The 18,256-nt window shown below is 35.8% G+C and overlaps 1 protein-coding gene across 1 annotated transcript in view; it reads right to left on the bottom strand.

Moving 5' to 3' along the window:
• Window positions 1–17,569, bottom strand: part of Csgalnact (Chondroitin sulfate N-acetylgalactosaminyltransferase) — a 368,071-nt gene extending 350,502 nt beyond the window's left edge. Inside the window, exon 1 of the mRNA XM_081771740.1 lies at window positions 17,512–17,569. The gene's annotated coding sequence lies outside the window, so the exon portion shown is untranslated. The remainder of the gene's footprint in view (window positions 1–17,511) is intronic.
• Between the last annotated feature and the right edge of the window lie 687 nt (window positions 17,570–18,256).

Genomic DNA, 18,256 nt, shown 5'->3' with positions numbered 1-18,256 from the left:
AAGCACCTAGACCTTCACCATATTGGAACTGCTGTTCCTATGAACACTCAGTTTATCTCTGCAACACTAAATACGTCTGTTACAGATGTGGGGCCCTTACATGGTACCTCATGTCAGAAATATCTAAATAAGAATTTATGTCCTACATATAAACAGGAAGGTCATAGAACAGGCTCTCCAGCACATGTCCGAAACGGCTATACAAGTCCAAGGTTAATAGAACACCTAATATCATTTCTGATCTCAGTAAGTCCAGCCCTTATGAGAGCCAATCCGTCTTCACCTACGATGATTGCGTTGACAACCGACACATCTACCACGCCACCAGATTTTTCTTCAAAGACGCAACGAGATTTAGTCCCTATTGAAACTGTTCAACAACTCATCAAGAAAGCCCATCCACGATCTCGTTCATCATCTCGTATTATGGACTACTTCCATTCTAACAGTTACGGCGTTTCCAGGTGAAACTTCCCGACTGCACACGACCATTTTTGAAACACATCGAGCGCATCTTCCGACAAAAGCTATGGATGCTAACTGCCATAAAAATAAATTTGTTTCTAAAAAGTCTACAAAAGATAAAATTACAAACTACAAAAACAGATTTTTCTTGTAAGTGATACGCGGGATTTGCGGTTAGGACCATTTTCTCTGGGAAGCAGCTCATACAGTAGGACAGCCAATAAAAACCGAGTTGTATTTTCCAACTCACGAATGCAAGAAGTAATTTTTTCTCCTCAAAAAAAGCAATTCGTTCTCAAAAGAATGTTCTACAAGCCCACTCTTAGTTCCGCCTTCTGTTCCACTTCTTCAACAACAACTTCGGATAGATGTCCTGTCCTTCGACTTGGAGGAAAAATTTAACATTCATTCATTCAGCATTAACTCAAAGTTTGGAATGGAGAAAAGAATTCAATTGATATGTAACACCTTTACAGTGAAGAAATGCAAAGCTTACTGTAAATATTTTAGCTGCGAATTAAAAATGAAAGCAATTGATTTGAGAATACCAAGAAGAACGTTACAATAGGTATGTTTTAGCTGGCATTTCAACCACGAAACATCTTCCTTGCTTTAATATTAAATTTTATTTGCTATACATCTAGCCGTAACTTTAGGACAATTTAGCAATCTTTAGCCAGATTCTGTGTCTCTTTGAAGTTAAAAAGGTTATATTATGGATTAAAATATGCTCTAATTTCACAGTAGGGGCTATGGGATTAAATGGTCAAACTAAACATATCAAACTTAAGCATATTGCGTTTATGTACTAGATAAAGAATATGACCTGATCAAAGATCAAGTAAGTGAACCTGTGCTTCGGAGGCAGTCACTATACCATTTACCAACAAAGCACTGACTTACAAAAATTTTAAGAAGAATAAAATAACATTCTTTGCGATTGTTTTATCAGATAATACTCATCTGGTTACGGAGTTAAAGGTTATCGTTTTACTAAATTAAAAGCTTTGAATCTTCTTTCCTGGATGAGAAAATTTTGCTGGGAAGAGAGCTGAAAGATAGGTGAAAAACAAGAACCTATAAATATTGGCGGCAGACGCTCGTATCGACGCTAAAGAGAATCAATGTTGACATAAAAGAGACTATATTCGATATGTGACGTCAAAATCTGCGTTCTCTCATCTGAAAAGAACGACTGACAAAATAGCTTTAATCCATTATTTCTGTCAATCATTTTGTCCTATAAAAGAGTTATGTGTGTTGAAAATGAAAAGAAACATCTACAAACGAATTCGAACATAAATTTTTGAATTAAAATCACTAAATTGTAACTACGAGGGTCATTAGTCTCAAAAGTTTGGAAATGCAAATGAAATGGAATATTTAATTTTAAAACTTGCCGTTCTGTCCTGTAGGCTAAACGCATATTATTAATGAAAGAGAATAATTATGGAATAATTGGTGGAATGATAATGTGGAAGGAAACGGGAGAAAATCCCGGAATAACTCTCGGACATGATGTGCACCACAAGCTCACATGGTTTGAGATCGAACTACGGATGCTTCGCAGTGAAGATGATCACTGTACCACTGAGCCACCGCGCCCCTCTCTCAGAATTTTGGACTTCAATAGCTAAAGGTTTAAAACATAATTTATTCTTAATATTTATAATTTTTCTAAGTCTTAGTTTCATAAATTGAGAACTGAAAGAGTTTCGTAAAGAACGCAACGTTTGAAATGCCCGACATTTCTGTTCTAGTAAGTTGGCAGCACTGAACGTTATATGATTTTCGTTTGTTGTTTCTTGTGGTTAGTAGTAACAGAGCACAATAGCATATGATCGTCATCTGTCTTCTATGCGAGTAGGAATTCACAACATTCACCACATTTGTAAATACATTTTCACTACAACAACACACTGTTCCGTCGTGATGCACTCCATTCCTCACCCCCTACAGAAAACAGATAATCATGCGTTATTTGGCGCTCCGTGACTACTGACCACAAAGACAACAGATGAAAATCGTGTAACTTACTAGAACGGAATTGGCGGGCATTTCAAAAGTTGCCTTCTTTGTGAGCACTCTTTATTTTGTTTGTATTTAGCTATCCACGAGATTATTTTTATATGTGTCACACAAAACACATATAAGATAAAAGAAGTGATTCCAGAACTGAAGATCTTATTTTCTAAATTATGATGTAACTGCCGTGGTGGTTCCTCAGGGAAATCACATCAGTTAAAGATTAAAACTTTATTACTACACATTAAGGGAAGAAAACTTACCTTGTAGCGATATCTTTTTTATTTCTGTGACTACCCTCAAGAGCCACCAGTGTACAATTGTAAGAGTCAAAGTATGTCCAACTTCTAGTTACATTTACCCCTAAATGAAACAAAAAATATTACAAATCTCGTATATTATATATGAATTGTTATATTAGTTCCATTTGTGCGAAAAATTTATTTACTTCTCGTGATTGTGGGTGTGAACATGCTAACAATGACATTGAAGATTAGGATAAATACAAAGAATGTTGCACCGTATGCAATGTACAGCGCTAATCGGATATCCACCAAATTTAGCGTAAACGTACGTAGATCTTGAATTTCCTGGTGTGAGTGTAAAATATTTTCCTGTATCGACCTTTGGTTTCCGAAGTTTTCGCCATCAAGTCACAGGTTTGGACTTAGCCAAATTTAGAAACAAAAAACGAATTGCTACTTAACACAAGAATTAGAAGGAAGTACATGGAAGGAACCCGTTAAACGTCAAGTAAATTCAGTGTGTACTTACAAGCAAGATTTGCTAGAATCCATGAAGCGTAACCTTTTTCCATAATCGTGAAACTCATTACTGCAGTAATTACTGTACTTGTTATCATATATTATGAATGAATACGATACCATGTAATACATTTCTAGTGTTTAAACAAATTGTTAAGTAGTACTGTACTTGCGTAATCATAAAACAATGACAAAAAGTAGAGCTCTCTATTTTATACTGCATAAGCTGATTCTAGTGTTACTATTATTACAAAGAAAAGAACTAGAGTGGCCAATGGACAAGACCTTTAATATTCACGCGTTGTGAAAGGTTTTAGTAGTTGTGTTTTATCCCTTGTGATATGTGAAGACATAATATATTGTGTTTCAAAGTTTCCTTCTCAAAGCTCTAACATTTTACACACTGAATCATCATTCCGAGTTAGCATCATTTCCTTTAATCTACAAAGGAGTTTCGAACCTCCTAATATTACTTTCAGAATATTACGTAACGCTATTTTACCCCTCCCCCTCCCGCTTGTCACACTTCGTAACGCAAGGCCGAATCCTCTTCCCATTGTCATGTAACACTTTTTGATTGTTTTCCCGCCAATTTTGGTTATTTTTGAGGATTACTACAATAAAAAGGTAATTTTAATGGCAGATTTTTTTAATTACAAAATGCTTGCATTCTGAATAAATTTGTAATGCTTTCTCGCCAAGAAATCAAAGTACTAGAAAGTTTGCCATTTTCCGTACCGTAATGATATTTTCACCTCATAAGGTTGTTAAATTAACCAGTCTTAATTCTTCGAAATTGCATACTGTTTTTTTTTTCCAAGGAGATTGCACCTAATCTTTTAGCTCACTAATGATTGGCAAGGAAGAAGTACTGCTAGAAGTTGGAGGTAAAACAGGATTTAAAGAACTGACATCCACTTCTTCTTTTGAGATTCAGGATGCTTCCTGTATTTGAAGTTTCCCAGTGTGGACGATGCAAAGAAGTTCTCTTCCTCGTCGATCACAGATTCGACATGGTTGCACATGTACAAGTTGAGGGGTATTTTGTTTGTGAACAAGCTTTCGAGTATCTTCTTTGGACTTTAGACTTCGGTTTACCCCTTTCCAAATTTTTCATATTCTAAATCAGTGTCAGAATGCGAATAAACTCGTTTTGTCCAGGTAAATTCAAACCTAAAGACAAAAAAAAAAAAAAAAAAAAAAAATCAGTACGAGATCGAATATCCAACGAATTTGGTTTTTAATACCTTATTTTGCTCTGCAAATCGTGAATCGTTCCGTCATGAAAAATATAAAAAAGTTTCTTCAGTTTCACATGCAAAACTCCTAAGAAGGATACAATTGGTAATAATTCAATCAAAAGTTTTGAATCATATTCTCAGAAATAACGATACGAGTGGGAACGTAAGGGCATTTTTAAGTGGTGGTTACGATCGCTAACAACTAATTCCAGAAAAGCTTCGTGTGTTGTAAATGCGATGCGGCAATAGATACAGAACGGAAGTTTTATTGTATTGTAATATACGCAAGGTTCATCAACAGTCATGTTAGTGTCCAGTAGCGTCTTCAAATCCCTAATGCGTGACTCATTTTCTATAGGCTATACTTTTTGTGTACAGGATATAGGCTATATAGCAACTTCCCAAAGCAATAGAAATGTTTATTTATTTATAAAACAAGAAAAGAATGAAATTATTTGCTTAAAATATTGCATAAAACCTGAGAATAAAAATAAAAATTACAGCAAAAAAATGCATTATGTACTGAAGGCGTAAACCTTCTTGTCTCCCCCTTGTCACACTTTGTAACGAAAGGCCGAACCCCTCTCCTCCTTGCCACGTTACGCAATATGTGGACGAGCCCCAAAGCACATGCTCTAAAATGGCAGTTCACAGGGGCCGCACTTTCGTATTTATTTAATCCCTTTATTTTTAAGACTCAAAGTATGCTGCATATGTGCAAACTTCATCAAAACGATCCTATGAACCTGTATTTCAATTAGGATGTTCCTATGTTACTACTAGCATTCAGAAGGACATTCTTTCTTAATCTTGAAATATGTGAAGTTCTATTGGGGTGAGGGCCGCGGTGGCTCAGTGGTAGAGCGTTCACCTCTGGTGCTTGGGGTCTCGGGTTCAAACCCTGCTCCCGCCAAGTGAACTTTGTGGTGGACAAACACCGTGTGCGTGGGTTTTCTCGGGGTTCTCCCGTTTCCTCCCACTTTCTTCACTCCACCATTTCATTCATCTCTCATCATCACCGTCTCCTTTAGCCTACCCGGCATAACCGTGGGACGTAAAACTCAAAAATTTCATTTCACTTTTTCTATTGGAGTGAAAAAAAAATATGAGGAGGAAAGAACATCGGCTATGGCGTCCTCAACATGAAGAAAAAAGACGGGATCTTAAATGAAGAAAGTCTATGATATAGTAGATGATTGAAATGTAGTATTCTAGCACCTTGTTTCTTTCAATGTTCAGAATCAATGTAATTGGGTAGTTAGTATTATTGTTTTACGTGTGTTGATAGATGATTAGTTTTCGGTTTTCGCTGAAGTTGAAGGAAGTTCACACGTTGAATAAGAGCAGGAGTTAACCTTATACGGATGTCTGTGAACACAAATAAAGGAATAAAATTTTTTGCGAGATGTACAAACTGGTATACATTAATATATAGAAGAAATCGTAGCGACGTATAAAGCATTTATGTTAGGCTTATTTGAGAGAATCGATACTCGGTATTTAGTTATAGAAAGGATTTATGCTTATTTTCCGATACGCCCTCTAGTAATATCTGCTAATTATTGACAGTCTGTAGAAAACTAACATACCTAAAAGTGAAACGGATCAAATTTTGAAGGAGTTAACTTCACAAGTTAAGAAGTGGCGCGGTAAGTTGACACTGAATCTACACAAAGAAACTTCTCTACTTTATCGATTTTTGGACCATTCAATATGGAAGCTGGTAAAGTCCAATCATACTTGGAAATATTCGAATAGGTTTGTCTTGCGGTAAAAATTTCCACAGACAAATAAGTCTAAACATTTTTATTAGACAAGTCTTGAAATGATATGCCTGAACACTGCACACACTATTGAGCATCGAGGAAAGTGTGTGTTGGGGGGAGTGACAACAGTTAGTAATAGAAATGTATGCATACAAGACCAGCTATTAATGTGGCGTTTGACTGTGGTGCCACAGAAAAAGTATGACGGTGATTGGAAACCGTCCTGCGTTGATCAATAGGCCGTGATTTAATTTCTGTCAGCAGAGAGCCAGCCCAGAAAAAAATCACACGAGAATAAGTGTAATTTATGGACAGAAGAGTGCATCGAAAACAAATGTAAAGAATTGGGAATAAATATTCCGGGAAGATCCAGATCATACGACAGAATAACATGACTAACAACAGACTTACAGGACAACGCTTAGACCCCCGTGGTTACTTAGGATGACCCGGGACACCATTCTACGCATTGGATGGGAAACACTATTGCATCCGCCATAGTCCCCAGACATTGTACCATCCGATTATCACCTGTTCCATTCCTTGGGCATTCACCTTAGAGGACGCCAGTTCAAATCGCTAGATGACGTGCAAAATGCACTTGATACCTTCTTCGCTTCATGGCCCACCAAGTTCTACCGCGATGGAATTCATGGCCTTCCAGAACGTCGGCAGAAGGTCGTCGATGGAGATGGTGACTATTTTTGTTCCTCCAGGTACATCTTAGGTGTCATATCGATGTTCGAAGGTGGTGCATAAAAAGCGACAAAATTTCTTGGTTAGCTTTATAGTTTGAAGGACCTAATTTCGCCTTATAATTTTCACGTTTATTTATTTAACATTTAATTCATTGATAAACACAGCATACTACTACTACGACAGATCATCAGTAGTGTAGTCAGGACCCATGTTTGATAAGACTGATGAGAAAAATTGCTTTTCACATTCACCAAAATATACTTTAAGAAATACAAACTGTGAACACTTCAGGTATGAACTATACAACACCTGAATTCCTTTGAATACGCAACTAGTGTGCGTTGTTATTACTCTGCAGCTGACACGTGAGAAGGAAAATAGTACATACAGTTTGATCCAGAAAAATATCCCCCAATGAATTTTGATTGAAAAATATCTTTTAATCAGTGTTGGTTTAAGTTTGCGTTTCTACACGGACTGTTTTGGTAATTGGGTAATGGGTAATTATTCTTAAATCGTTTATAAGAGTTTTTACTGATATCTGGATTTGTAAGACTAATTTTCTCTATCGTGTGTTCGTTTAGGGGAAAAGTATACTTAATCTATATTTTTTTCGATGCTCGGAAATATTCATTAAATAGAAAACCCCAGCAGATTGAAATCAAAGACATGCCATCTAGTATACTGTGTGGGTACTAGATGGTAGAAATATGTTTGAAGTTCCAAAATGCTTGGCCTAGATGGTGCCATTGTTCGGTTCCCGTCATTTTTCAGTCAGCTGCTTTCTTGGGAGCGGAGTGATGGGAAAAGAATGCATATTGACAAGTTTGAAGACTGCTGGTGCTGTATTCTAAATTACAAAACTGGGTTGTCCAAATACAAAGCTGTGTGTGTTAATACTAGTTACATTCAGTGATTTGGTAATATATTTTTAGTTTCTACATCATAGGAAAGAAAAAAAAAGGACTTATCTCTAAGAAAGCAAAGTATGATTTTGGGACTGAAGTAGCCGAAACATCGAATAGAAAAATCACAAGAAACTTCGATATTGCCCGCAAAATAGTGGATAATATTTTAAAACGTCAAACAGGAACTGGAACTTTATGGCTTCGACGTGGACGTAAAGAGAAAGCAAATCCAAGATTGTGTAGGGCAATCAAAACACAGACAGAAATTTAAAATTGCTGCAAGCTTGCCCCAAACTTGCCGTTGCAGGCCAATTAGCTTGCCGCAAGCTCTACTATGCAAGCCAATTAGCTTGCTGCAAGCTAGTTAGTTACATCAGGGCAAGACTTGCGGCAAGCTTGTCTTCAGAAGAGAAACACAAGTTAAATTATCTCAAACGCAAGCCTTATTAAGCCTATTGCAACCGAAAGACACGCCAAACAAGCTTGCGACAAGAGAATTTAGATAAGTCATTTTTTAAAAAGTAAGAAATCCGTATACATCGACCGTCTCACTAAATCAATGCTACAATATATTTCTCCCTCACCTTCCCAATTATTCAAGCAAAGACACAGCCGTGAAAACATCTACAACTCCAATCTGTTTCTACAACAAATCAAAATAATCATAATAATAACGGTTTTATTATGACAAGCAATGCGACGTTCCTTCTTACCAATATCCAATATCTTCCTATATTAGCCGCGAGTACTTGAAATTTCTACCTTTGATATATATATATATATATATATATATATATATATATATATATATATATATATATATATATATATAAACACGAAAAATGTTTACACTTTTAACTTACAGTATAAACTATCTGAATGCTGTGTTTAAACTTGAAGTTTATATTTAAAAAATCTGCAACAGTTCTGCATTCTTTCGCGAAATACTAGGGGAAGGTCGGGTAGTATCGGACACTTAAGGAACATGTGATGTAACAACTTTATGATAATCAGAAATTAAATAAAAACCTCATATGTGCAATCCTCATACATATCTTTATAACACTATATAAACCATATTTCACTTTTACTACAAAATTTAGAGAAACTGAAAAAAATGTAAAAGTCTAATTTTTCAAGATATAAAAAACTGGCGGGTTATATCGGACAGATCTGTTAATACCTTCTTAGATTCCTTACATGTCTTCTTACATGCCTTACAAACTGCAGATTGTTATGTTGTATTGCAAATATGACATTTATAATAAAATGCATCTCTCTCAAGACTTACGCAGTTTTCATGTGCCCAACCTTTGCACGAATTACACTGTATCCAGTTCTCATCAAAGTTTTCCTCACAAATTAGTAATCAGTCTTTGTTTCACCGTAGAATTTCAGAGACTTCCTTGCTGATCAAACTGCTTGGTTGAGTATCAAATACGGTTTCCTTCGGGAGCATCTTTCGTAAGTTCTTTGTCCATTCTTACTCTTGGGAACACAAATAATGAAGGGATAAATCGCTCACCTGACGCATTATGCACAGAAGAATTGTTACGTTTTTGCCTCTTTCTCCAGATGTTAATTTCCCTACCTGCTTTTTCCCTTTTATAGAGACAACTTTTAACTGATTTTCATGAACTACTAACACACCAGTTTCATCAGCATTAAAAATTCTCGATGGTTTAAAAGAATATTTATTCATAAGTGCAGATAGTTTGTCAAAGAAATATACCAACGTATTCCTTGTTGAATCCTATAGCCCACTGCAAACTTGTGGACTCCGCGCACCTCAAACTTAAATCGGGATGTCTCTTCATGAAAGAATAATAAAAATCTTTCCCGGCTAGTCCTTTATTTCTGTTGAATTTATGGTTCAGTTGCAAGTGTTCAGCGAACTGAAATGCTAGTTTCAAAAGTTCTTTCTTGTTTAGAGGCATCAGCTGGCTGTCCAGATCTTTGACAAGATTATACAGTAACTTATCTTGTTCATCCGTAAAAGTGTTTTGAAATTTACCCATTGACGGTTTTACTTGAATTTTTTTTCCCAAGGGAAGAAATCTTACGCTGTCACCTAAAGTGCTTTCCGGGACGGAAGACTGTTTACTTGCTTCTCTTGTACTCATCCCACAACTTATCACTTTTTCAATTGCTGTTTTTATATTTTCCTCTGACCATTTACCTCTCTTTTTGTCTATTTTTACCTGAAAAACATGAGAGAACTATAAGATTTCGCATTGAAACTTTGAATATTGCTGTCCGATATTGCCCGCCAACACCCTGTCCGATACCACCCGACCACCCTGCATGATAATAAAGAGTCTTGAAATAATTTGTCTTGCAATGTAGGCAATGATATAATGCCAATTAGGATACAAAACTACAACAAAAATGTACAACTACTTAAATTCATATTTCACTTATCTTTGTTTCTGTGATTAGCCGACAAAATTAAGTACGTGCAACCACAAACCGCACAAAAACTACAAATCGTCGCACCACATGTACACCTTTCAACGTACTATCTCAGAATGTTGGCGCCACGCTTCCCTCACAAAGAACTACTAACACGTGCCTAAAGAGTGTCGCCATCCTGTTCCGAAAATAATGAACTATACACTGTCCGATACTATACGCTGTCCGATACTATCCGACTTTCCCCTACAATTTGTTATGCCTCATGATTACCAAAATATGAGGAAATAAAGAGTGACATTATAGTTACGTGGGTCTAGAGTACTAGACGGCACAATTAAAAAATAATGATAATAAGTTTGTCCTTTATTCAAGGTGAATGCTAAAAAGACGCTAACAACGCGAACATTAAATTGTCGCCGAAAGTTAAGAGGTCAGTGTGACGGTTTCTGAGAACAACAGGAAATCAAACGTTGGCTTTTTACTTCAATTTAAAGAAAAGCGTCTCGCAAGTGAAGCGTGGGTTGCCCGCTCTACAGCTTGCGCTAAGTAGAAATAAGCTTTTGTGTACGCTATAAGCCAAAGCGAAATAAAATCAAATAAAAGCGACAGGCAAGCTTGCGGTAAGCAAGCATGCTGCCTGGGAAGGATTGCGAAGCAAGAAAGAAAATTAAGTGCAAGGCAGGTTGTTGCGAAGATAAAGGAGGACTTAGGTAAGAGTATTTCACACTAAACAGTGTTAAGACGTCTGTCGGACACGAATATTAAAAAGAAAGTGCCAGTAATGAAGCCTCGTTTGACACAGAAGCACATCAGGGACAGGAAAAGATTCGTGGATATGTTTGGAAAGTGGATAGTTGATGATTGGAAATCGATAATGTTCTCAGATGAGAAGAAATTCAATGTTTTTGGTAATAATAATGGTGTAAAACTGTGGATAGAGCCGGGATAGAGTTAAAGCAAGAGTGCATTACGGAGACAAAGTAGTTCAGTGAAAGTATAAGCTATGAGGAGGAATGTGTTCCAAGGGTGTTGGAAGAATTAAAGTTGCACAGCTCCAATCGATTGTTTATCATATTGTGAGATACTAAAGAAGGAGCTTTTCAATACAGCTAGGAACCATTTTAGTAGTTTAAACCTTGGATCATTCACTTTTCAGGATGACAATGCATCGTGCCACCGATCTACGGTTGTCCAACAGCGTGCGTCAGAATTGGATATTCAGAGATTATGGTGGCCAGCCAATTCACATGATACGAATCTCATCGAAAATTTGTGGGCTATTATGTCTTTCAAATTGAGCAAATATTGTTGTTTTAACAGAACAGAATTAATGGAAAAAATTGTTCATGTTTGGTATCATGAAATCGAGTCTGGTACAATCCGCAGCAAAAAATCTGCAACATGAGCATGTAAGCTTATTCTAAATCTACGCCTAACAGCCCAGGGAATCAACATAACGTGTAAGTGGCTCGAATCACGCCAGGAGAAACCTCGGCGTCCTCTCCTGCACACTTATTTTGGAGCAAAAGACTTCGTCGTTTCACAATAAACTTACATGCTCATGTTGCAGGCTTTTTGCTGCGGACCGTACAAGTGAGAAACTTGTAGTATCAATGCCAAAAAGAGTCAGATTCTTAAGAAAGCAAGGACGAGACACAAAATATTGAAACACTATTAATTTCTATGTTAAATAATGTAAGCTATGTTGTAAAACAATGCCATGAAGATATATTACATAATATGAATAAATAGCCTCCCATTAAAGTCATGATCAAAGCTTTTCAAGAAAGCATACGGCTAAGGATATTCTTTAGGACCGAACTGTAATCTGGCACTTTTTAAAGGGAAAAAAATAATATGCTGAAATCCTTTATTGGGATTACAGGTACAAAGAAGATAAATTCGGCCCTACTAACAAGACATAAATCAAACAGACCTATACATGACGAACCTCGCTACGATTACGTTTACCGATGGTTGAGAAACTGATATCAGTGACGATGGACGGGGGAGCAAGAGGGCGCAAGAGGGAGCAAGAGGGCGGATTCCCCGGTGGTATCATCTACCCCGCCTTCCCCCTCCCCCTTGAGATGTTGTACGAGGCGGTTCCCCTTCATATTGTATTGTATTGTATTGTATTGTAGGTCAAGTAATATAAAAATTATTATTTTCAGTATACGAAAAAAAGAGCTGGCACCCAAAAATGTCTCTTCTCCTCCACTTACTCCTTCCCCAAAAAATTGGCGTCGTCACTGACTGATATACACAATTTCCCTGAAAAATGTTATAACTATACTTTGGGAAGTTAATCTGCATAAATCCTAAATGTTATCAATACATTATTATCTATAAATGAGGTTAATTGTATTTTTAAAAAAAGATGCAAGTGAATATAAAACATTTGATTATCCTGAGATAATACCTGCCATAAAAGTCATTAGCTCTTCTAGGAGTTATTTTTCTTTTCTCTTTTTTAACCTTCTTCTCTGCTTCCACATGTAGTCATTCATCCTGGCACTTTACAAGTATTACTTCCGCACTCCTCTTCCTGTCATGAAAATTGTGAATTGCTCGAGTGGAGTGGGTGACTACAGAGAAAATAGGGAAAAGGGGGAATGAGGAATCTTCACAAAAGAGAGTGACGTAGAGGTGAGAAAAATAAGACGGAAGAAGAAGGTTGGGTTTTGATTTTCCTGTGATACGTACCGTACGTACGCACGGTAACATAGCAGCGATTCAATGTAAGGTTTTTGACTCTCTCCATCTCTCTCTCTTTCTCGTCGAACAACATGACAAATTGCACCATTAAGAACCTTAATGATCTCAGAAAGTGGAAGAGGCATTCGTCTTCTAAAGCGAAGGCGATAAACGCTTATTTTACTGCAGACACTTCCTTCAAGCTGCATGTTTGGATAAGAGATGGATTTACTGAAAAACACCCCAGCGGAACAGGAAAATAAGCGAGGTTGTAAAGTTACAGCAACGCCCGCGTTTTCTCTATCATACACTGTGATACGGTTTGAAGTGTCTATGAAAAAGGGAATTGGGGATAGAAGACGGGGACCATATTTATAAGCTCGATTTATAATCTTAAAATAGTTAGCAATTATTGAGCGAGATGTGCGTTTTTATGATCAAATGGTTCCCGGTTCAATCCCTTCAAGGTTCAATTCAAGCTTCATTGAGAACTAAAGTCTAAGACAAGGCGTTTCAATAAGAAGATGATGTTAACATTACAATAATACTTATAATATTCCGATATGTAGTTCCTTAACCTAAAAGTGCATTAAATTCTTATCTTATGAGGAGAAATCCAGTCTCTGAAATATAAGATAATTCAATTCTATACGATATAGGCAGCTTTTTCAATTGTTATTTCTCTTTATCCCCCACTGTTAAAAATAATTACGGATTAGGAATTATATTTCTGAGCTTTCGGTATCTATGACATTTTAGCCCGTCACGTATGAGAAATGGCGTTCCTCGACGAGCACACCAACTGAGGAAGTGGGAGGAAGTGGTTTAGGATCTTTATGTTAGATGCCATACGAACATTTGCCTGACGTGAATGGGGAAAATCCAGGGAAAACCTCACTCAGAATGGCTGGCCTGAAAGGGCTTTTAGACATTTCTACAGAATGTCCCCACCGAGAATCGAACCTGGAACCATTCACACAAAATGGTTTTTGTAATGTCATGTCAAACAATATTCTTAATTCGGTATCTAGCTCGAAATAGAAATAATTCGGGCTAGATACCGAATTAACAATATTATTGAACATCACATTACAAAAATCCTAATAATAAACGGCAAACGTCTTAGTCTGTGTGCCACATTAATCCTAATAATAAACGGTTGTGCGCCACACCAATCCCAACAATAAACAAATGTTTTAGTCTGTGTGTCACACTAATCCTAATAATAAACGGCAAACGTCTTAATATGTGCGCCACACCAATCCCAACAATAAACAAATGTTTTAGTCTGTGTCACACTAATCCTAATAATAAACGGCAAACGTCTTAATATGTGCGCCACACCAATCCCAACAATAAACAAATGGTTTAGTCTGTATGTCACACTAATCCTAATAATAAATGGCAAACGTCTTAATACGGTATGTGCACCACACCAATCCCAACAATAAACAAATGTTTTAGTCTGTGTGTTACACTAATCCTAATTATAAACGTCAAACTTAGTTTGTGCGCCACACTAATCCTAATAATAAACATAAACGGCTTAGTTTGTGCGCCACACTAATCCTAATAATAAATAGCAAACGTCTTAGTCTGTGCACCACACTAACTCTAATAAAAGACAAAGTCAGCCTATTTGGCACATTAATCCTAATGATCAACACTGACCCTAATAGATGTCGCTACCTATGCTATCCCTTGCATATGTAACGAAATCCTTGAATAATTTTATAAATATTGTATGCATTTCGGGGTGGTTTGTGGGCAAACTAAACGAAAATTTAAAAAACGCAGGCCACTGCACTAAACTTTCTCGCTCCAATTTCTTAAACTAAATCATGTTGGACTGCAGTTATTACTGAAACATTTTGTTGTGAAATACGAACAAAATTTTAAAAAAGGCATTTATTGGAAATTTCATCCAAAGAAAATTCACCCCCAAAAAGTAAATTATTCCTTGTAGATTTTTCCATAAGAAAATAATTTATGCCATATGTTAGGGCTATTAACGAAATATTTGTATATAAAATATTAAAACCGCAAACGTAATATTTCACAGAACTGTCAAAAAGAATTCATTCCAAGATTAAATTACCCCTTCTAAAGTTATTCATAAGGAGTAATTTACGCAAAATTATGGAGTTATTACTGAAATATTTATTTGTAAAATATGAACAATATCACATGAAACAGTTTTGGGAAAAGTGTTTAAGAAAGAAACTCACCCTCAAAAATAAACTATCCCTGCAATATTTTTTTTTTTCAGGATAAATGAGTTAGGATATATCTAGTATTATCAGGTTATTAATGAAATATCCCGTGAGTCATTTTTGAGAAAATTGCTTTTTAAAAAATTCGTACTCAAGAATAAAGTACTCTTCATATATTTTTAAAGGAAAAATAGGTTAAGCCATATTGTCAGGATATTGATGAAATATTTATTTATGAACTATGAAGAAAACCACATGAGTCGTTTTTGAGAAAACTGTCCCTCCAGAAACCTCACCCCATGAATAAACTAGTAACTGTACATTTTTTTTTAGGACAAATGAGTTATGCCATACATGATCAGATTACTAATGACATACTTATTTATGAAATATTAACAAAGTCACCTGAGTAGTTTTTGAGAAAGTCATCCGAAAAAAGTACCCTATAATAAACAAAAAAATGTAAAAAGTTAGATAATGTATGAATTTCATCACACCTTTTTCATCTTAGGCGACTTTAACACTTACATTAAATTAAGTCTTGTGTACTTGGTATTTATTGTAAACTTTCTATATGTTTCAGTATTTTTAGTATTTTACTTATAAGCACAAGTATAAGCGTAAGTACCGTATGATCGAGAAACGGTGACGTGCAGGTATATTATATAAAATATACGATAAATGATACAATGTGACTAAAAATACTTCTTATTGAAAAATATTTCTGCTTTCCAGGTTTTTCTCCCATTCCTTTCGGCTCAAATAGTAATAATATTAAATTTGAACTCTTATAGTGTAATGAGAAAGTTTGTCTGTAGAAGTCTAAAGTTTGAAAAAAAAATAAAAAGTAGATTCTTTTTTCTATTTCAGAAAACTTTTATGATTTAGGGGTTGCCAAATACGTTAAAAGTGCTTCATATATGTTTCTGTAGGCATAATTACTTAACATATAAGAACACCCAAATTAAACCTTAACAGTATCATGACTTCAAAAAAACATATGTACCTGATTGAAATGATGAAAACTTGCACCAGCTTTTAATAGTTAGTTGTTAGTACAATGATATGACTATTATTGCATATTCACAATATCAGCTTATAAGATTATTCAAATACCAAAGAAGGGTATAAAATATACAGTGTATCTCAAAAGTCCTCTGAGATAGGGTAACTCTGTTATTATTAGAGTTACAACAAAATGTAAGAGGAAAAGCCGTCTCCAAATATGATGTTTTCAATCTAAATTGAAGGAATTTTAAATCGCACGAGCCGTTTAGGCTGCACACTCTATGCGCCCAATGTTAAATGAAAATGCAACATTGCCATTTACCTGGACCCATAACGTAAAAGTGAATGAAGCTACTGTTTGAAATGGGGGCTGGCCATCGACACGGTAGCGTAAAAGACAGTAACTTCATTCATTTAAGTTATGGGTCCAGGTAAATGACAAAATTGCATTTTCATTTAACATTGGCCACATAAAGAGTGTACAGCCCAAACGGCTCGTCCGATATATATATAAAAAAAATCCTTCACTTTAGATTGAAAACATCATATTTGGAGATGGTTTTTCCTTTCGCATTTTCTTGTAATTCTGATAATAATGGAGTTACCTTATGTCAGGAGACTTTTGAGATAATAATAACAACAACAACAATAATAATAATAATAATAATAATAATAATAATAATATCTATTATAATAGAGAAACCAATTATTTTTTATAATAACTTTATATAGCACTTGAGCATTATTGCTACCGCTGGAAGTGTGGACTAGTACAGTTTGTCTCGATTTTAACTACTTATTAACAAATTCTTTATGACTTTTAAATTCTTAAATTTCGCGACACATCTTAGGGGATTACGTAATACACCAGTGTGTCGCGACACATTGGTTGAGAACCACTCGACTACAACTATGACAGACTAGCCTTAGATAAATTATTTTTGTTACATTATTGAATGTAAATCTGAATGAAGTCTTTTGTGTTGTGTACAATTCGTACAACACATACATCCCGCTGGTCCAGAAGCTACACCACCTTTCTTGTATGTGGTTCCCTGTTCTATTCCCGGCAGAAGAGTATTAAATGCAGTATGGTGGTTCGGATTCCGATTCTCTAGTTCTCACATATCCTCCATGCTGAAAATGGACGATAACTTTAAAATAAATAATCAAAATTATTGACACGTATATTGTTCAATCATATTCACAGAGAAATGAATAAGGGTTGGATCGGGTCGCTAGTATTTATACAATCTAAAATGTTTGTTTACTAAAAGAGAAACAAAATAGAAGAATAAAAGTCCTCCTACCTTGAAATTAATGCGAACACATTGTTTACACTGCAGACCTTTTGATGGTGCACACAACACTTCAACTTCCTTCTCCTTAGCACAGTTCATACGCATTTGTTTATCTGCATTTCCATTTCCGGTGATAAACAAAACCGCACACACTTGATTTAGTAATATCGTAAGACTGGACTCAACATACGTAACTTCCTATGCTAGCCCGTCAATCTTTTTTTCTTATCTGCATGTAATCGTTATGTGTCATCCTTTCTGGTGAAAAAAAGAAAAACGCGTTCTTTCAACCATATACTGCTAAGGCCGTCTGCTTCTCATATGTTGCAACTGCAGGTATGGAAGTGAAATATAGCTAGGTATTTTATGTTTACCTGACAAAGCAGGAACATTTGAAAATGCAGATGGGATAGTCCAGTAAACGTTGTCTCCTAAAGAAAGGAAAGCTTTCCCACCTATATCAAGGGTCAAAGACCTATGCCTATCAATAACGTCTAACAATTGACCCGCGAAACAAATAGAAATGGACTAGAGTTCAAGTATTCTGATTTAATTAAGAGCCTTTTACATGGCAAATAAAACTAAATTATTGCATTTTGCACGTACTATGATAGTGTGCAAGAGTAGTTACATTTTATGTTAATATAACATATACGATAGTTGAGTTGAGTTGAATTTCAGTTTAGCTCCCTTTCAGCAGCGAGGCTATGTGACACGTGGAGCTACTGATTAATGTGGAATCCGAACCACATGA

This window comes from Thermobia domestica, chromosome 1 (assembly GCF_964235325.1).
Source record: "Thermobia domestica chromosome 1, izTheDome1.hap1.1, whole genome shotgun sequence".
Classification (NCBI taxonomy): domain Eukaryota; kingdom Metazoa; phylum Arthropoda; class Insecta; order Zygentoma; family Lepismatidae; genus Thermobia; species Thermobia domestica.
This window is presented reverse-complemented; position numbering and strand designations above follow the sequence as displayed.